At 35.4% G+C, this 7763-nt stretch overlaps 1 protein-coding gene across 1 annotated transcript in view; it reads right to left on the bottom strand.

Moving 5' to 3' along the window:
- MAN1A1 (mannosidase alpha class 1A member 1) overlaps positions 1 to 7763 on the bottom strand; it is a 165157-nt gene that overhangs the window by 56890 nt on the left and 100504 nt on the right. The window lies entirely within an intron of this gene.

The raw sequence follows: 7763 nt of genomic DNA, 5'->3' as shown, positions 1-7763 counted from the left end.
CCCTTAATGATTTCAGGAAATCTGGATGGGCACTATGCTGGCAGCAACCTGTATGAGGTCCTGGAATTCCACAATGATCTATTCCTTTGGGCGTAAAATATTGCTCTGCTCCTCAAATTTCTAGGTCCTGTCATAAATGTGATCTTTGTAAAACTGATACTACTTATTAGTCCTACTTTAACAAATAAGAAAACCAATGCTTAAGGTATGTTGACTAATGGCTGGGTAGCATGCTACATTTTTTTAAATTAAAAAAGATATGTGCTTGCACTTAAAAAGATAGAGTAATAGTCAATAAAGCACAGCACTTTAAATACACACAGTTAGATGGACCTAGGCAAATACATATAACCGTCACATTACTCTTAAAGTGATGGGAGCAAGACTTACAGCCCTGCTCTTTCTACTGCCTTTTCTTTTCTGCTGATTTTTCTTAAACACAGTCAGCACAGTTACAGGAATTGGCACTGTCAGATATTTAAGTTATGACAAATCTGTAATTCATAATTTATTCATTTTTCAATGTCTATTGCAGAATGTCTACCAGGTATAAAAAGGCACTATGCTGACTTTCTCCCCAAAAAGCTTTTGAGAAAGCAAGAAAAACAAAGAAAGAGCAAGACAAGATATTCTATAGCTCTCAGTGGAGAGAGAGCACCAAGGACATAGCACATAAAAAAGTAGAGATGAGAGAACACATAAGAACATGTAATTGTTTTGTCCATGGCATATGGAAGACCGCTTGTAAAATTATATGCTCTAAGGGCTTAGCAAGTAGATTAATTGACCTTTGAAATAAACAAATGTAATCACATTTAAAAAGAAAGAAACACATACAAATTCAAACTACTTGTATAATGTACTTGAACACAGCTATCTGAAATGACACCCACCTTAAAATGGCATATATCATTTTTATTGTACTTTGCGGGGGGGGGGGCAGAATAGATTTATGCTTAAATTTTGAAAAACTGTTCACTGATAAAGCCATTATAGTAATTGCACAGGGTCTGTTTATTAATTTGTCACAATTAAGTCAATAAGAGCTTTACTAATGTCCTATTACTTGATTAGTTTTGAAAGTGATTATCTTAAGAACTTGACTTAATTGGAAGCCTCTCAATTTACAAGGTACATTAAACTCTCAGTAGCATCTTAAGATTATTCAATATATGCAGGTCAATTACCAGTAATCACTGTTTTATACAAGTGTTCCATAAAAACTATAGCATGACATGACAAAGAGGGAAAGCAAGATTTAATTAATAATGTTAAACTCCAACTCACACTTTCAGGATAAAAGGGCAACATGAGCATTCACATTAAGTCTTCCTGAAACTGGGTCTATTATTAAAAGATGAATAAAAGAATCCTAACAACTCTCCACCTTATAGATGAAGATAATTTGTCATGATTGCTAAATCACCAAATTGCACTGCCTGTACTTATGCCCAGCTGCACATTAATTTCCAGATTTGTAAATTGCAATTAATTCTTAGTATTGCTCCATCACTTTTCTCTCTAGTTAATAAAAAGAACTGCAATTAATTATTGTTCATCCCATTTTTCAGAACAGATCAACTATAACTACTACTGCACAAGCAGGAAACATGGAGTAGTTAATGTACCCATTGAGACTGTGAGGCCTTTAAAACTATTGGCTGTAGCCTACATATTTTATATTGACCTTCCAATTCCCAAAGATTCAATGTAGTTAGTTGAATATTTACAATGATTAACAATTATGAGGGCTGATAAAGTGCCTTGATACCTGGGCTGATTTTCGACCATGTATTCAAACGATTTCATAAATTTTTAAATTAAACTTTATTAATTAGATATTTGAAAGGTTTGTCCCACAATAACAACATAAGCCCAGTCTTGAGATTAATCACAGGAAAATTGATTGCTGGGTCATTGAAAACCTGAGGAAGTCAATTCCTTGAAAAGATTATTCCATTGCTAGCTTGTGAGGGAGGTATATGAATTTATGCGTTCTGACTTGTTCCTGATCTAAGTTCTGTACACAGCATAAATTTCAAATTGCTGAGGCTGATTCGCAACCAATTGTGTGAACAGAGTGAACAAAGCTGAATCTGTAAAACACTAGTTCTGTGCATTTGAAAAACTTGAGATGAAAGCCACTTTGAAATTGTTGCATTAAAATAACAATAATTGTCCTTACATGAAATTTTCCTGGTGAGTTAACTGCTTAAACTGTGGTAGACGCTATGGGAAAAGTCGTGGTCATATTTAACAATCTAGTCCCATCTGCTTTGAACCAAGACTCTATTTGCCCAAAATTGAAGGGTGAGGAAGCCCTCGTAGCAGACTTCCCACATATCACAAGTCATTTAAAAAGGGATTTAAGCAACTCTCTGGATAAACTGCCTCTAAATTCTCGACATATCACCTTTGATAAATTTCTGCACTTTAATTATTCATATGCTACAATTTACCCTTAAAATGTAGAACCTTCTGAAAGTATCGAAAAATATTTTAAACTATCTAATTTATTGTTGAGTAAAACGTGAACCTGGTCATTCCATTCATGTCAATTTTCTGCTCTTGCCCTATCAGAAACACAGCAGGAGCCTGAGCAGATGGAAATTCATGGAAAAGGAGGGAGGGTGGGGTGCAGAAGAAATGAGGACCGCTACAGCCTGTGTTCAGAGGCAGATATGGTCTGCTCCTTCCTTCAGAGAATAAAAGACACTTCAAAAACCCATTTACCTGAGTGTTAACTTCAATTATGACCAGAGAGGTGGGAAGAAAGGAAACCGTTCAGGCATCCTGAGGTTCTTCACATTCCTACTGCCTCACAATGCATGACTAAGAACATCAAAGCATCCTTTGCTCAGACTTGCTTGTCCCTAATGTCTCCATAAAGGGGGTTATACACAAAGTACATTTACATTAAGTGTTGCTATCCTTAACTGTCCACTTGCAATAAATAAATGTCCTTAGTTTGGTCAAGGTACTGAGTGCCTGGCAGAGCTGTAGTGATCCAGAGTTCGGTGAGAGGACTAAATGATCACAGAAGAGATCTCCATTCCCTCCTGTTCATCCGGTGGGAGGGTAACCCCTGATTCTGCTTCATTCTTCGCAATACCCTTAGGTACAGCGCCAGGTTACCAGTTGTTTATAGTAAGGCCACTTTGCCTGAAGCTACAAGTGTGACTCTATGGAAATAGCTTTACTTTTAAACAGTAACCCAGAAGTTTCTAATTAAAAATGCCTGTTTTTTTCCCCTCTATGCTAAAAACGCCAAAGTTTGTTTTCCAGTCTCACTGGATTGAAAAAAAAAAAGTACAAGGGGAAAAAGGACATGCAAACTCTGTTTGGGTAATTACTGCTTGGAATTGGCTGCTTTCCAGAAGAAGCAACAAACTGCTTAGAGTTAAGTGGAAACTTTGTGTAACTATTAATGAAAGTAAACTAATGATAGAAACAGAACACAGGCCCCACTCCTGCTTCCCCAACAGTGGCCCTGGCTGCCTCACTGAACAGCTCTGAGATTCAACTACATGCCTCTGATGGCTCAGTCATTTCTTATTACAATGGTTCTCAAAGTGTGGCCCTTGGGTGAGCAGCAGCAGCAGCAGCAGCAGCAGCTTCCCCATCAGCTGGAATCTGGTTAGAAAAGCAAATTATCAAACCTTACTAAACACCTACAGAATCAGACTCTCTGTTTATGATCCAGCAATATATGTTTTAATGATCTCTCCTGGCAATTCTTATATATTCTGAAATTTGAGAAGCACTGTTCTATTAAAGCTGGGCATTTTCAAAGTAATTTTCTAGGATTTTAAAATTTCAATAATTAAATTGACCATCAGTGAATAGGGAAACGTTTTCAACCCAACGTTTTTAAATGCAACTGAGATGAGAAATAAAGCTATCCTCAGCATATAAATGCTGGATTCCTGACCCTAGCTGAGTATTAGAAGGTCCAAAAATGCCAGGATTTTATCCCCAAATTAATTGAAACAGACTGGGGGAAGGGCAAAGATGAAGGCAGCAATTAAATGTATGTATGTATGTATGTATATGTGTGTATGTGTATGTATGTTAGAATCCCAGTTATTCTAAGGCATGGGAAAGTTGAGAATCATTGATATAAAGCAAGCAGAACAGTTAGACCCTTAGCAGAACAGTCCAAAAACTAGGAAGCAGGGCTATGTGGCTATCTATAGCAGACACACACCACACACGCGCGCGCGCACACACACACACACACACACACACACACACACTCTTTCACAGACTGGGTTTGCACCACATTAATTAGGCACTAGCTAGCATGTAAGACTTGGGATAAGCACAGAACCCTGTATTGCCTCACATCCTTGTAAAACCTAACTGGCTGAACAGTTCCAGTTCCTAGTACATAGTTCACGAATAAATATAAGTTTAGGGAGCAAATTTAGTTTTGATGCTACAGGCTGGATCCCAAATAATTTAAAAAATAATAAAAGCTTGAGCATGGAGCCACCACTATCCTACATAAACCACATCGAGACATTCTCTCCACACATCCAATTGGTTCTACCATCTCTTTTCTGCCAGAGAAAAATACAACTCGAGCTTGAACAGGCCAGGAGCACTAATGGCTTAAAAATGAAATCCTACCATAGAAGGACATCAGAACCAAGTTAGTCAGTTCTAGAAATACACTATTTTATCATATATCATATTCATATACACTCTTTCATAATGAAATATTGAGAGCAGAACCATAAATTAAGAAAAATTTCAATGTCCATCTATTTCATAGCACTCTGCAAGGTTTAACCTCCTTCTGCACATTAACTAAACAGATTTCCATAAAAGCCCTTACGAGGTCAAGACAGGTATTATTATTGCTATTATTTTAGTTTTAACTTATGAAAAGATAAACCCAGATAGTTAAGTGAATTTTCCAGAGACAGACTGCTAATAGCAGCTTTAACTATGGTAATAATATTCTAATGTTTGACCTCAATAACTGTACATATCACTATTAAAATCTTAAAGTATTGTTGATTACTATTTCCAGAAGACTACAAATGGCCAAATGAATTAAAATAGATAAAAGAGGGAAGTGGGAAACCCAATATTTTAAAAAACTCCAACTGGGGGAAGAAAAAGAAACCATAAAGAAGGTTAACTTAAAATACTTGGAAAGACTGTAACTTCTTTTTAAAAAACTTTTCTACAGTTGCTAAACTTGTCTCTGAATTCTTAACAGATCCATAAAGTATATAAATCAAACATAAAGTGTAAGATGGAGCTCTGATTTTATCATATCACTGCTACAGAACATTCTTAGGATAATTAAGCAATATTTTTGCCTCATAGAATACTAGCACCATTAAATCAATTTGATCTGCTTATGTTCAGAAAATTTGTTTACTGATATTTTCATATTATTCCTATTACATGAAAGTATGGAATTGTATTCTGCTTCATTTGAAAATACAATACACTTCTTTCAAATCTGAAACCAGGAACTTTAAAAAACTGTTAGCAAATTTAATAATGCAGAAATTTATGCTTTAACTGTCAAGTAAAAACATAGGGAGATACAGGAAAATGCTTTAACAATATTTAACCTATTAGACCATCTTTCATAGTTTGGGTTTATTAAAATTAACCAACTGTAATGTAATATTTAAACATTTTATATCACCAAAGTATTAATAAACCCAACAAAGGGGCTATCACCTTTTCTTAAAATACACACATTACATGCTTCCCTAGGATACTCTTTCACTATTAGAAGACAGGCAGCTACGTACTATTAAAGCCCTATTTCAGTTAAAGTAGAGCAATCTGCAATTTAATTATAATATAAACTGTAATGTAACTAACGACATTGTATGTATTTTCATCAGATAATTAGAAGAGTCAGTAAATAAAGCTTTACAAAGCAGAAAATAAAACAGGTGAGGGGTTGTGCCTCATTCGTCACCTCACTGCTAATGAGAGTCTGAATGTAGATCAGTCATTTCCTACCTATGCCTTGATGGTGTGCAATAAAAGCACACAGTGTAGACAGCTCTACTAACTTAATGTAACACCAAGCAGGCATCAGAAAAATCCACACAGAGAAGTGATAAAATAGTGTATAGCTAAAACTAACTCATTTATCAAGAAAGACAGAATAATTATGAGGAATGCCCAGACTGTATGCCCTGTGATAGAAATGAATAATGGGAACATTAACTATACTACTTTAAGAACACACTTTAAAAAACCCCAAATCTAAGTCTACTCTACCTAGACTTGAATTACCTTTGGAAATACAGTAATGGTGAAATGCCTGATTTTACAAATCACAGAGGTAATTTTTCCTGCTTAAGGTTGGAGAAAAAAAACATAGACTTCTAATAGTAATAACAAGAACAGACACCAAACTTGGACATTTTCACATTAGAGAAATTGAGTTCTGCCAAAACCTAATACTAGAAAGGCAATGATTTTCTTTTAGTGGACGTATGTAACTTATGCATCCTCATTCTATAATCGTATTGGTGAAGGAAACATGTTAGTCTAGTGAGGAACTGTGTATAGCATCTAGGTTATCAAATGAGTACTTTCTATTAAATCACAATTTCAGAATTTATTGAATTAAGAATTCTTATTGAATTAAGAATCTATAATAGACGTGGTAGAAAAGACAATTCAAAAATATTTTTTCCGAACCGTTTTTGGAATAGAGTTCCTAATGTAGTATATGAGTGAATTATTTAGTTTCTCTGCATATATTCAGCTTGCACAAATACTGAAATACAACTTGATTTATTGATGTTTTGTCTCCAAATACATAAACCTCCCCAATTCAAAATGCTGCTTGCTTTAAATTCAACCTGGTGAGTACTTATTATCTCTCCTTGGCCCATCTTAAGTTTGTCAATTACATGTGTGAGTGTATAACACAGAAAAAATATATTCCGCTTTACCAACCAGCCTGTGAGTCCCGAGGGAAAGAACATGTCTGTTATCTTCTTGAATAAAGTGAAGTGAAGTAGAAACTCTTCCCAGGACTTAGTAAGAAATCTTTATCACAGCAGAGACTCAAATAAATGTTTAGTTTTGACAAAGAAAAGGTAAAGAAACCAATTATCTTTAGGCAATAACCAGAATACCAGAGGAATGTGAACAGATAATACCAGTAAGTTTACACTGCTGTTAACATATAGATGTTGACAAAGAGACACATTCAAAACTATTTTCAAAATTGAGAGGGAAGAGCAGAATTATGATATTACAGCCAGCACATTCAGTGTCTCTCCAGTGGTAATTCTTGCCAAGAGTTTCAAAGTCAGTCAATGAATACACAGCTAGTCTAAAAAGCATCTTTAAGCCCCCCTTTTTTCTTCTCTTGGGTAGCTTTCTACATTCTCTTATTCTGAGAAGGTAATTAAAAAATATGATTTTGCCAGATGTATGTTTCCCCCTTCCTTTGAAATTTTTGCTGGTGACAGCCTTCCAAAACTAAGAAAGCAGCTATAGGCCAGCTGTTCCCTATACCTTGGCCCATACTGTGAAATAAAGTGATTCGCAGAACAGTATATATGTACAAGTGACACCAACAGCACATCTTGAAAAGTAATATTGTAGATAAATATGAAACGTCACTTCTTCCCCTACAGGAAAACTTTTAAGATGATAAATCATCCTCACACCTTGAAGTACAGCTGATTCAAGGAGTGTACTTGATCGGGCAAAGGAATGGGGAATTTTAGTGAACTGACACTATTAATTTTGCCAGTGCATAT

This window comes from Piliocolobus tephrosceles, chromosome 5 (genome assembly GCF_002776525.5).
Source record: "Piliocolobus tephrosceles isolate RC106 chromosome 5, ASM277652v3, whole genome shotgun sequence".
Classification (NCBI taxonomy): Eukaryota; Metazoa; Chordata; class Mammalia; order Primates; family Cercopithecidae; genus Piliocolobus; species Piliocolobus tephrosceles.
This window is presented reverse-complemented; position numbering and strand designations above follow the sequence as displayed.